At 39.5% G+C, this 14,616-nt stretch overlaps 1 protein-coding gene across 1 annotated transcript in view; it reads right to left on the bottom strand.

Annotated features, from left to right (window-relative positions):
* The window catches only part of LOC135215286 (tudor domain-containing protein 1-like), a 219,273-nt gene that overhangs the window by 183,526 nt on the left and 21,131 nt on the right, over nucleotides 1-14,616 (bottom strand). The gene's annotated exons all lie outside the window — the stretch shown is intronic.

Here is a 14,616-nt window from a genome sequence, read left to right as displayed (position 1 = left end):
GCTGACGCTTCCGACGCTCCGAGTTAACGACGCTTTTAAAAAACGCATGCTATGATAAAAATCCTTTATAGTTTAGCACAGTACATAATAAAAATATGTTTTTGGTTACATTACAACAAAAATTTTGAGGTTTATGATGATTTTTGACACTTTTTTTTTTCGTATTTTTTGAATTTTTTTAGTGACGCCACATATGCGGAACTAGTTTGCGGGCGAATGAATACACTAGCTTGGGATGCGCAGTTTAAAAGTCCAAAAGCGCAAATATAATGAAAAATCATTGCTTGTTTCCAGTACATAAATTAAAAAAACTAAGTTTCTGGTTAGATTACAACACAAATTCCAAGGTTACGACGTTTTGTTATGCTTTTTAACGATACCTCATATGCAGAACTAGTTTTTGAGCGGAGGTGCATAAATTAATTAACGCTAGTAAAACTGTATGGTAAATTGACCGAACAACGACCTCGGACGGTCGAGGACGCCAAGCGTAACAATACGAAAGGACGCCACTTCAATCGCGTGCCTGCCTGCATTTCACTAGGTTGGTGTGCTAAGACGTTGCTGAAATTCCTTGCCATTTTCGCAAATTTACAATGGCTCCTAAACACCAAAGTACTTCCTCCGATGATAGTTCATCCAAGAAGAGGAAGGTCATCACGATGGAGGTCAAATATGACGTGATAAAGCGTTCGGAGAAGGGAGAAACTAACACCGAAATAGGCCGTTCTTTAGGCTTGAGCAGGACCACGGTGGTAACCATTGTGAAGGAGGACAAGGAACGTATTCTGAAGCATGTTAAGGATGCTGCACCGATGAAGTCAACGGTGATAAACGAGAAGCAACGTAGCCAGAGCATTGTTGAAATGGAGAAATTGCTCATGATCTGGCTGGAGGACCAGAACCAGCAACGTGTTCCGGTTGAGCTTAAGTGTGATCCAGGAGAAGGCTAGAGCGCTGCATGAGGCAGTAGTGAAAAAGTTTGGCGAAGGCAGTGCTGGTGGTGAATTTTCCACGAGTAGAGGTTGGTTTAACCATTTTAAGGCTCGTGCAAATTTGCATAATGTGAGCTGCAAGGTGAAGCTGCTAGTGCTGATAGCGAAGCAGCAGAAAGTTTTCCAGGTGGTTTGGCTGAGATAATTAAGGATGGTGGTTACACGGCTGACCAAGTCTTTAATGTGGATGAGACTGGATTATTTTGGAAAAGAATGCCAAATCGAACGTACCTTTCCAAGGAGGAGAAGTCAGCACCTGGCCATAAAGCTGGAAAGGAGCGACTGACTTTGCTGTTTGGGGCCAATGCAAGTGGTGATTTGAAACTGAAGCCCTTGCTGGTGTATTTGGCCGAGAATCCCAGGGCTTTCAAGGGCATTTTCAAGAGTCAACTCCCTGTGATTTGGAAATCAAACAAGAAGGCGTGGGTTACCTTAATGGTCTTCGAAGATTGGTTCAATGACCATTTCGTGCCAGCAGTGGAGCGGTATTTGACTTCGAAGGGTCTGCCTTTTAAGGCCCTCTTAGTCCTGGACAATGCCCCCTGGTCACCCTTCAATTTGAGCGACATGCATCCTAATGTGAAGGTGGTGTACCTCCCACCCAATACCACATCGCTGATACAGCCAATGGACCAGGGAGGTAATAGCTAATTTCAAGCTTACTACCTTAGAAGGACCATACGTTGTTGCTTTGAGGGCCATAGAAGCTAACAAGGAGTTGACACTGAAGCAATTCTGGAAGGGCTACAACATTGCTGATGCAGTGAAAAATATTGCAAGTGCTTGGGACGAGGTGAAGACGACCACTTTAAATGGGGCCTGGAGGAAACTGTGTCCACAGTTTTTGTGCACAGTTTGAAGGCTTTGACCAGGCAGAAGATGTCGAGACTGTGACGAGGAAGATCGTAGGGCTAAGCAAGAGGCTGAAACTAGATCTTGAACTGATGATGTAACAGAGCTGCTGGCTTCCCATGGAGAGGAATTGTCTGCAGAGGACTTACTAGAACTTGAACAACAAATGATTGAGGAAGAGGAGGCGGCACCAGAGCCAAAACCCAGGTCATTAACTGTGAAAGGCTTGTCAGAGGGTTTTACTCATCTGGAGAGAGCCTTGGCTTCTTTTGAGGCAGAAGACCCTAACGTTTCTAGGTTTGACAAAATCAAGAGAGGAATCATGGATTTGGTGACTTTCTACAAGGAGACCCTGAAGGAGAAGCAGACGAAGAGAAGTGTGCAGTCCAGGCTTGACACTTTCTTTCACAAGTCTCCAGTACCACCACCTCCCACTCCTAGTCCTGGTAAGGAATTCTGAACTGTTTTACTAATTTATGTGTTTACTATAGTGTACATATTAAAATGTGTTAATTTTTTAATGTAACAACTAAATGTAAGAGTAAATTGTAACTTCATTAATTTTCATCATTTGTAATTTTATTGCAGAAGTGGTGACAGTTCCAGGATCCCCCTGTACTACCTGTGACAGTCCAGATCTCCCTGTACTACCTGTGACAGTTCCAGATCTCCCTGTACTACCTGTGACAGTTCCAGATCCCCCTGTACCTGGACCCTCTGTATCAGCCCGCCCACCTGTACGTGTACAATCAGGTAAGCAATTTCATTTTTCTCATTTTCATGTTGGAAATTGTTTACACCCTACATACATACGTACACTAACTTACATAGTGGTACAATGTGTTTGATGTTGCATAACCTTATTATTTTTTTTTTTTTTCATTTCAGACCCCATTTGATAGTGACAGTGACCCAGATGACCCTGAGCCTTTCCATGGTTTTGATGCCTCGCCCTATACATCAGGTAGGAAATCCTTAACAATTTGTATAAAATGTTTTATAAATTGCTAATAGAAATTTTTATTAAAAGTGTACATATGCTACAATTACATCCACCTTATAATATATTATGTACCCTATCATTCTTTCCAGATGTAGATGTTCCCTCATCAGTTGATTACGAGTATCACCTCTCCAGAGCCCAAATCAGTTGATACGAGTAGTATCACCTCTCCCATTCCTTCAGGTAAAAGAATTCTTCATTTTTTATATTGAACATACGTATTACACACTACATATGTCAAACAGTAATAACATGTGCAGTAGTTACAGTATAGTAACTATCATTTATATATTTTTTATCATTCCAGACTCCCAAGCACCTGCCCATCCCACTCCATAGCCCAGCCACCCACTCTCATGTACCATATGGCCATCCCAGTAAGCAAGCCAACCACTAGAATTTGGTAAGGACATTTTTTTTTTATTAATGTTTTATTATTACATATGTAATAACCATGTTATGTATGTAACATACATACTATATAATCATATGTACTATTACATTATCATTCCAGACTGGCATACACCTGTGACTTACATAAACCAGACCTCTACATAGCCTACATGTCTTCATTTTGCTGAAGGTAAGGAATTCTCAGTTGTGTTTAATGTTTGCATACGTACAATAAATTTTGTACACCTAAGTGGTTACATACTGTCCTTTAATATTAATTCTTCATTCCAGACTGCCCATCATCCTAGCCTGTATCTGTGATAAAGCACACTGAAGTTAGGTTTGGAATGCATCCTTATCATGAATGCTCTACACCTCCACCTCCATCTCCCACAACCTAGGTAAACAGCTTTGAGACTCACTAAAGTTGGTAAGTTATGTAAGGAATTTCTAAATTAAGTTTTATACTACATGTTATATGTGATATTAAACCACTGTATGGTGCATATTACTGTATGTAACTTACTATGCATAGAGTACTTACTGACAAAATTATTTTTTGTACATTCCAGAACCCCCTGAATGATGTAGGCTATGGGGCCACATAAGACTTTGTCCATCCAGGGTTACATTGAACGACAACTTTAAACTAAAAGTAAGGAATTAATTAACATACATTAACTCTTTTAGTACTCTTGATATATCTACAGTAATTAACATATTGCATTCACAACTTTCTGTAGTGTATATTTTGTACACTAATTTTGTTACTTTTTCCTTCCAGAACCAACATTTTTTCACAACTCCAGGTTGTTACTAACAAATTACTACTACAAGTGTCATCAAGGGATAACTACAAGTAGAAGCACCATTTTTGGATGGAAAAAAACCTTCAGGAAAGTATACGTATCACATGTAACATGTAGTGTAACAAAGTATGAACAGTAAGGTTTTTACATACAGTAGTATTACATACGTACATAACTTTTTTTTACAGGAATTTCCAACCAAGTTTGATTATGTACATACATGTTATAAACCACTGTACGTATGGTTACTGTATGTAACTTAAACAAACTACATAACATGACTTAACTTTGATACTTTTTTGGTACATTCCAGAAAACCAGGACCCCCTCCATGATGCAGGCTATGGGGCCACATAAAACTTTGTCCAGGGTTACTACATAACATAAAGGTAAGGAATTATACATAGTGTAGTAAACATACATTAAGTAAGTTTTTATACGTACATACTAAAAAAGTGACCAAGATCTCTCACATGGGATAAGTATCATCCCCTCATGGAATTACGTACATACTGTACACTCCCTGCTGAACAGGGGTGTAGACCAATCATTTACTATGCATACCAGTTGATATTAAACCACTGTATGGTGCTATTACTGTATGTAACTTACTATGCATAGAGTTACTTACTGACAAAATTATTTTTTGTACATTCCAGAACCCCCTGAATGATGTAGGCTATGGGGCCACATAAGACTTTGTGCATCCAGGGTTACATAGCACGACAACTTTAAACTAAAGGTAAGGAATTAATTAAACATACATTAACTAAGTTTTATACATGTTATATATGTGATATTAAACCACTGTATGGTGCATATTACTGTATGTAAACTTACTATGCATAGAGTACTTACTGACATACTAATTATTTTTTGTACATTCCAGAAAACCCCTGAATGATGTAGGCTATGGGGCCACATAAGACTTTTTGTGCATCCAGGGTTACATAGCAGGACAACTTTAAACTAAAAGTAAGGAAATTAATTCACATACATTAACTTTTTTACTCTTGATATAACTCAAAGTAAGGAATTATAAACTAAAAGTAAGGAATTAATTAACATACATTAACTCTTTTACTCTTGATATCTATAATTTACATATTGCATTTCAGGACTTTGTGTAGTATTTTGTACTAATTGTGTTATACTTTTACCTTCCAGAGCTACCAGACTGGGATTTTAGTGTACTCCAGGATCTACCAAATACTACTACAAAAGTGTACAGTGCATATATAGTGTTTAGAGTATAATCTAACCTAAGGATTAAGTGTAGTACATTGTGCTTTATAGTGTCACAAGAGTTTAATAAAGAATTATACCTTCAAGAACCATCCTTTGCCATTGAAATAACCACACTACACATCATGCAATATACTTGCATGTCACACAGGTAAGGTCTCTAAACTTTTCCTTAGTTAAAGGCATATTTCCAAGTGTCGTTCCGGCTTACGACGATTTTCGGCTTACGACGCGCCTCAAGAACGGAACCCCCGTCGTAACCCGGGGACTGCCTGTATATATATATATATATAATATATATATATATATATATATATATATATATATATATATATATATATACATACATACATATATATATTACAATTTTCTATTCTGGTATGAATACATAACTAAAAGGAATGCAGGTGAAACTTCTTTTTGCATAAAATGAAATAACATATATCATGCATCAATAGATACGGATATATAAAAACTTGTAATAAATATAAAAGTAAATATAAAATAAATGCAGAATACTCACTCGCAATCCTGACTCTTCGACTATCTTGTTTTCTTCCTCCCTCCTCCATAAAGTCTTGCATTTTTTTCCTCTCGACATGACGAGGTACAGTGGGGAGGAGGGAGACGCGTGCCCTTACTGAAGGGCGGCCCCATGCGCCCTCCGCTGTCGGTTCCTCAGGCACACTCCAATAGAACCCCGCATTGTGGTATTTACGATCACACTCCCCGAACCTGCAAAGAGCTATTTTGCAGGTGCGACAGAAGAACAGGGTGTCTCTCCTTCTGCCATTCATATGGCACACCAGGCACCGTTTCTGCCTCTGCCCTTGTAGGAGCTCCAGTGTGTGATCCCCTGGCTGCAGCCGACCCACAGGGTCTGCTATCCGACGAGAAGTCATGTGGGTGGGGCCGGCAGCAGGGGCGGCGGTGGCGGCAGCGGTAGGAGCAGGACGACCGAAGTTGGCACTCCTAAATATCTGCCCTTTCCTCTAGGGGCAGATCTGCAGCTCGGGGCAGGGGGGCAGTGATGGAAGGCCACTCATCAGGATTAAAGTGGATGAGGCCATTTCCGGCTACATCAAGGAACTGGATGTGGGACAACCTCCAGAGATCGGGACTGTAGTACCCACAGTAGAGGATGTAGGCATTTTGGTGGGCCAACTGAAGAATGCATTTGAGGGGCTTCTGTGTCCACCTCCTGGTTCTCCTGGTGAAGGGATAATACTGGATGAGTTGATCAAAGAGATCAACTCCTCCCATGTGCCTATTGTAAGGCCCAATGACGGTAGGCCGCTCAACACGGAATTCCTCATACATAACTCGGCCCTGCCGATGCGTCGTCTCTGCTGTACGATCTCCTCTTGGATGGGTTCATGACTTGTTGTAATCATGGGGACAAGTTGGACCCCCTTCCAACAGATGACGAAGACAGTTCCCTTCCGCCGCCACTCTCTCTCTCCTCTTGCCAGATGTTGCGGATGGCTAGCAAACCTCTTGACGGGACATTCGGGGCCCCACGCACCAACTAAATGGTACCACTGACGTGCACACCTGCTTCATACAGTTCCTGGGCCAGGGATACAGAGTTATAATAACTATCCATAAACAGGTGGTATCCCTGGTTACGGAAACGATCCACAAGACTGAAAACAGTGTCACGCAGCGTGGAGAAGACCCCGGAATACACCTAGAAGTCCACGACGTATCCAGTATTGGACTCCGTAATAAAAAAAATTTCACTCCATATTTCTTCGGCTTCTTGGGGTTATACACTTTAATGCTAAGACGTCCTTGGAAAGGCATCATCCCCTCATCCAAAGAAAGGTTCTTTCCAGGAACCCACAGAATTTTGCACCGTTCACGAATGTACTCCAACACTGGGCGGACTAAGATGAGGCGATCGGGGTTATTCCGGGTATGGCCCTTCGGTTGAAGGCGTTGAAATACTGTCACAACGCAGGAAAACTATTCACGGCATAACGCTGGGCACATTGGCCGTACTTGAAAAAAAATCCGCCTCCAATATTGCCTGACGTCGGCAGCAGGCATCATACCGCAAAAAACCAAAAAAAAAAAAAGGGAAGCCCCAAAAAATGCACCATGTTGGTGAGGTTGCAGCCCTGCCAGCGATACGACAATGTCATGCGTAGTTCATCACGGCAGTACCGAGCGTAGTCCCCCGCCGCTCTGCTACCAAGTACTCCAGCAATTGCCGCGTAAGGAACAGCTGAATGAACCCCAGAGCAGTGAGAGGAACAGGTACGGTGAGCCCAGGTGCTGCCGTGAATGGGTGCATGTTAGGTGGGGTGGGGTCCTCCATCCACCCCTCGTCGCTCTCGGACGACCGACCTTCACCTTGGCTGGCGCGACGCTCCGACCTTCTATGTGCCCATGCACGGGCAGGGTTTCGCACACGAAACCCCCCCACTGGTCCATCTTCCTCACCACTCACTTGGGCCCTCACTTTCTGTATTGTCATCGGCGACAAAACTAGACCCCATATCCTCATCCTCCCCCTCCTCAGATTCCCCCCTCATAAGCACTAAAACCACTAAATTCGAGCTCACTTTTGGGATGTGAGCCTCAAACGGACATTGGGGGCAAATATTCATCATCACTGACATTGTGAGTGATGTCCTCATCACTAGATGACCAACCGCCATCAAAATGAGGACTTGCGACATGCTCCCGATCTAGCTCCGATAAGTAAGCATCATGTCCCTTGGTTGGAGGCCTCCCAAATGCCTACGAATGCCCCTAAGGACACCCTGATGCTTCCTAGGGGTTACTAAAGCCACAGGAGACACACATTGTGGTCCTAGAACACTTTCATCCACACGTGGCTGCACAGAATGGCGTTGAGGTGCAAGGTCATCCTGGGTGCTTGGTCCCTCGCCAGCATTGAAGCCCAAAATATGTTTCACGCGATCCCTTCCGACGGGTAAAACGCGCCTTTCGCGCTCCATACGTCGTTGAGACATTTCTATTTACGTCCTGTACCACCACAAATATTCAAACTCTCGCACAAGTTCGGCAAAACACGATTGCGGCAAAAGATCGCTCTCGGACGACGCGCCGATGTTGGCTGATGCGAGAAGGAGGCATTTCGCGCATGCACACCTGGTCACGCTTGTAAACAAAACAACAGCGTGATCGTGAAACTCCCAGCATCCCCCAAGGCGCGTGATTCAAAAGTTTTCGGCTGGTAGGCCTATAAGTATTTTTAAGCGAATTTAAAAAAAAAAAATTCTATATCGACGTACAATGCGTCCAATCGGCATTTAAGGGTTAATCAGGGCAAGAGAGGAATCCTTGTTATAAGGGAGCTGGAGCTGCGGACTCATGTCTAAACGACTCCGAGTAATCATCTAAATGCAAGGACTGCCATTGTCTTGCTGTACGAGAATGCTCGAATCCAGGTTTATCATGAGGGAGCTCTGGCTTCAAATATCATCCAGGAGTGAGAGTGCGCCGGAGTGCAAGCAGGCGCTCAGGCGCAAGTGGGTGTAAGCTAGCGCTTGGGAGCAAGCAGGTGCTTGTGCACAGGTGGAGTAAGCACTCAGGAGCATAAGACTGCTCAGGCACAAATGAGCACTCATTGCACTCTAATTACTATTGGAACTAGCCAAAATACAATGTATTTCATGAAATACACCTTTCCACTGCATATCTGTCGACACCTGGTCATTTGTGGCAGGTGTGACTGAGGGGCCGACTCCATGGGGGCTGACACAACCAACCTCCCTTGGGCTTTCAATATAGCTTCTCCTTGGTGTGGGGGAGTATGCTAAGGACCTTTGTCTAGGAGAATCGGCGGGCAGAGAAGTCATCTCTTCCGCTGTCACTTCACAATCTCACAACACTTATTTTCTAGAAAAGATTTTACAGAAGCCCCAATTTCAGCTACTGTGTTTACTAACTTTTCAATTTTTTTCTCAAGAATGGCAATGGCACTGGGTTCAGGAATGTGGGAGCGGAGTCCAGGATTAGGTGGAAGAGAGGCTGGACTATTAATGGGGATAAAGCAGGAGATTTAGCTGATCCCTGACTAACTAAATTCTTGTCCCTAGCAGTTGCTTTTCTCTTTCCGTCTTTCTCTCGTTTATTCAAACAAAAGTTTAAGATTTTCCGATCCTTACACTCAATCACAAGTCATACTAGCTGAACATAAACTTGTCCCTTGCAAGATGTATATTTAGAGTGTGAATCTTACTTCGAAAAGTAAGTTTAGTATTGCCGCCTGCGCTGCAATAACAACAGGCTGCAAGTGAATACTCGTTGAACTTGTGTCCGACATCTTTAAACTAATAAGTCTAAAAGGAGTCTTTATATAGATTAGTCCGTATTTTCAGAGAAAATCCTGTAGTATAAATAATCACCAAAAACAAAATACTTCACCAGTTTGCAATAAAACCATTCACAAAAATCAATGAAGAGCATTCAAAAACATTGCTGCTGCTCACAACCGTCACTGAGAGCCGGCATAAAACAAATAGGTTCTCTCAGCTCAGTTGTTTTTCTCTTTCCCATACACTTTTAAAACAAAAGAATCGCTACCACGAATTTCAGAATTTTTAGCTTCTGGTACTTTTAAACTTTTAGCTATGTAATTACTTGATAAGTTACATATACAAAATAAACATATCTAGAAACATTATTAGTATAAAAGAATGCATAGATTAGTTTGTGACAACTGTTCATTGTTTTTAAGGCACTGTAAACGACAAATTGTAAAAAAAATATAACTTAATCAGTTTAGGAAGGGTGTTTTTTGGGTTATAATTCTAAAGAGCTTCCACAACACTTCTAGTCACTAAAAATGTATTTATCAGTTCTCATAAAAATTATGAGGTTTCACTACTTAAAACTTTTGATATTTTCTGCAATTAACTTAGAAACACCTTTGTTTATAATGGAAATTTATATTTGTAGGAGCCAAACAAAGCAAAGGATATTGGTTTCTGATCTGGGAAGGTATTTCTGAGTTTCAGGAGAACTTTCTAAAAATGGCACCTCTTAAGTGTGAAGAAATGTTATGATATCAATAATAATGAAACTAGGAGGTAATTAAAAAGAAAATGGAAAGGTAAAAGAAAACATATATGCAGTTTGAACTGGATGCATGATGTGAAGACCCTTCACTAATGCAACACGTATGCAGTTTGAACTAGAGGGATGATGTGAATGCCCTTCACTAATGCCTGCTATGTGGTAAATGACTGCACTGTGTCAGCTACCTTGTACAAGTGAAATCAACCTAAAAGTGAGTGAAGTTAAATTCTGAGGAACATAAAATGTAAACCATTACCAAAAGGCTTATATCTATTAAAGTTATATAACATGGAAGGAAATGTTTTTTTAAAGAAAACTATACGTACACTGAAACTGATGAACCAAATGAGGACAATACAATCGTCTAAATAAACTTGGATGATGATGATAACCACCATTTTAAGAAGATATACACTCGTCCTCGGCATGTCACAGTTCACTCATTGTATCACAGATCTTTGACATTTATGCATTAACCCTCTTACGCCGAAGCCCTAAAAATCAAAACCTCTCCTGTATGCCGGCGCTGGTTTGGAGTGAGCGCGGAAGCGGAAAAAAATAATTTTTTAAAAAATTCACAGTGCGCTTAGTTTTGAAGATTAAGAGTTCATTTTTGGCTCATTTTTTTTTCATTGCCTGAAGTTTAGTATGCAATCATCAGAAATGAAAAATAATATCATTATCATATGTAAATAATGCGATATATGGTAGCAAAAAAAAAAAAATTCATAGATAATTGTATTCAAATCACGCTGTGCAAAAAACGGTCAAAGCTAACGAGTTAATTTTTTTTTCGTTGTATTGTACACTAAATTGCAATCATTTTGATATATAATAAATAGTAAAACAATAAAAGCAACACCGGAAAAATATTATCACAAAATGATGTACGAATTCGTAACGCGCTGACGTAAAAAAAAATGTTATTTTAAAAAATTCACCGTAATTCTAAATATTGTTCTAAGAGACTTCCAATTTGTTTCAAATTAAGACAAATGATTGAATATTACGATACTGTAGAGTTTTAGATTAGAATTTGCAGATTTCGACCATTTCGGATGAGTTAAATTTGACCGAATGTCGAAATTTTTATATATATATTTTTTTATATGCACATATTTCGGAGATGGAAAAAGCTACAACCTTCAATTATTTTTTATTGTATTTTTCATGAATTTGCGCACATTTTGATATATGAAACTCTATAAAAAGGCTAATATGAAAAGGAGCAAATATTAGGATAATGCGATGTATGTATTTCGGAGACTTGCGGCTGCGAATCGGCGCGCAGAGTGAAGGTAAATACATTTTTCAAAAATTCACCATAAATCACAATATTGTTTTAGAGACTTCAAATTTGTTTCAAAATGAAGAAAAATGACGGAATATTACCAGGCCGTAAGATTTTAGCTTACAATTGCGTTTTTCAACTATTTCGGTAGAGTCAAATTTGACCGAACGTGGGTTTTTTTTCTATTTATCGTGATTTATATGAAAATATTTCGAAAAAGAGAAAAGCTACAAACCTTCAATCATTTTTAGTTGTATTCTACATGAAATTGTGCACATTTTCATATATAAAACTTTATGTAACAGCTAATTTTAAATGGTGCAAACATTTTGACAATCGCACAAAAAAATTCTGATTTTTTCGGATGAGTTACCGCGCGAACGTAAGAAAAATGTTTTATTTTTTTTTTCATAAATTCACCATAAATCGAAATATTGTGCTAGAGACTTCCAAGTCATTGCAAAATGAAGGTAAATTATTGAATATTACTTGAATATAAGAGTTTTAGCTTACAATTGCGTTTTTCGACCATTTCGGTAGAGTCAAAGTTGACCGAAAGTTGAAATTTTTGCAATCAACGTTATTTATATGAAAATATTTCGAAACTGATAAAAGCTACAACCATGGATGGTTTTTTGTTGTATTGTGCATGAAATTGCGCATATTCCATATATAAAACTTTATGTAACGGCAAATTTAAAAGGTGTAAATATTAGGACAATCGCACGAAAAAATTTATCGGAAGAGTTATCGCAAGAACGTGAGGAAAAAGTTTTTTCATAAATTCACCAAAAATCGAAATATTGTGCTAGAGACGTCCAATTTGTTGCAAAATGAAGGCAAATGATTGAATATTATTATAATATAAGAATTTTAGCTTACAATTTGCATTTCTCGACCATTTCTGTAGAGTCAAAGTTGCACCGAAGGTGAAATTTCGGCACTTATCGTTATTTATATGAAAATATTTCAAAATTGATAAAAGCTACAATCATGAGTATTTTTTTGTTGTATTTTGAATGAAATTGCGCACATTTTCATACATAATACTTCATGTAAAGGATAATTTAAAATGGTGCAAAAATTATGTCAAAGTGACGAAATAATTTCCGAGATGTGTCACAGATACTTTTTAGTGCGATAAGAAAGAAATTCGCGCTTGCGCGCCTGCGTAGCGATTGTAAACAAAACAACGCCTTGATCCGTGAACTCCCAGCATCCCCCAAGGCGCGTGATACAAAAGTTTTCGGCTGGTAGGCCTATAAGTATTTTTCCGCGAATTTTTAAAAAAACTTTTTTGAGCCGACGTATGATACGTCCAATCGGCATACGGGAGACATTTTGACTCGACGTTTAATACGTCCAATCGGCGTAAGAGGGTTAAGTAACATTCATACATTAAGTATATCTTAGTTTTACCAGACCACTGAGCTGATTAACAGCTCTCTGCGGGCTGGCCTGAAGGATTAGATATTTTTACATGGCTAGGAACCAATTGGTCACCTAGCAATAGGTTTGTATGGTGTTTTTACATTGCATGGAACCAACGGTTATTCAGCAATGGGACCAATGGCTTTACGTGACTTCCGAACCACATCGAGAGTGAAACTTCTATCACCAGAAATACACATCTCTCACTCCTCATTGGAAATGGCCGAGAATCGAACTCGCTGGACCACCGAGGTGGGACGCCAACACCATACCAACCATGCCAATGAGGTGCTACCTAGCAAGGGGTCCTAGAGCTTATTGTGGGATCCAAACCACATTATATCAAGAAAGGAATTTCCATCACCAGAAATATATTCCTCTGATTCTGCATAGGCCAAGCCGAGAATCAAACTCAGGACCACCGGATAGGTAGCTGAGCGCGAAAACCACTCGTCCGAGGAACAACTTTTATACATACGTATATCTAAACTTGTATTGCATATTTTTCACTATATCGCAGGAATCTGCTGTACTATATATTATGCTTATTTTTCTGGTAAAATAAATCATTTTTCTAGCCTAAAAAAATTGGAATATACTGGTTCCTCATTTGTTGAACGTCTATGTTGAACATTCTGTTTTTTACTGAAATTTTCAAAGAAATTCTGTTGTTTATTGACCAAGTACAACTCATATACTGACCTGACCTGCTGTCTTCTTTATACTAATATTCGATGGCCTACCACCATGTGGACTGTTCATTAACCCTTAAGGGACAGGCTTAATATTTATCAAGCACACCTCTAGAACAAGCAAACTTTAAAGTTGGCCAATTTAAGAAACAACACATAAATGGAAAGAGGAAGATATGCAAATGCACATGGTGTAAGAAAACATTTGGTATAAAACTTTTTCTGTATCATCCACGGGAGGCTGAAGTGACATATTTATAAACCTTGTGTAGGGCCTTTTTACAAGACACTCAGAAAAGTCATGCTAACTTTAACAGTTATACATGTTTTTCTTTAGAATAATTTCTTTTTTTATTTTGTAAAATTATAATTACATCTCACACAACATTATAATAGATAAGAACTAATATCAGTAACCAATTCTGAGTACTATACAGTGGACCCCCTATTCACGTTACCAGGAAATCATGGACTCACCTATTTGCAGATTTCAGTGAAACCTATCTAAAAATTATTCACAGGTTTTTCTGTGGAATGTTTCTATAAAATTATTTGTGGGTCCCCACTATTCGAGGATGTGAATCTATTCTACAGGAATATTCTGTATTTTCATATAATTTACTGTACAACATGTGACAAACATAATACCCTAATGATATTAACACATATGACTACTTACTGGAAATGAATGTTGATGATAGATGATGATGATATTAGTTGTACAGTAAGGTGAATGATGATGAAAATATAGGGCGCACAGCAGAGTAGAGGAGTTACATCTCTGAGGGTGCCTCTTCACCTTCTTCAGGAGGCATTTCATCAGCAATTTTGGGAGGCTGCATCATATGGA

This window comes from Macrobrachium nipponense, chromosome 5, assembly GCF_015104395.2.
Source record: "Macrobrachium nipponense isolate FS-2020 chromosome 5, ASM1510439v2, whole genome shotgun sequence".
NCBI classification, from domain to species: Eukaryota; Metazoa; Arthropoda; class Malacostraca; order Decapoda; family Palaemonidae; genus Macrobrachium; species Macrobrachium nipponense.
This window is presented reverse-complemented; position numbering and strand designations above follow the sequence as displayed.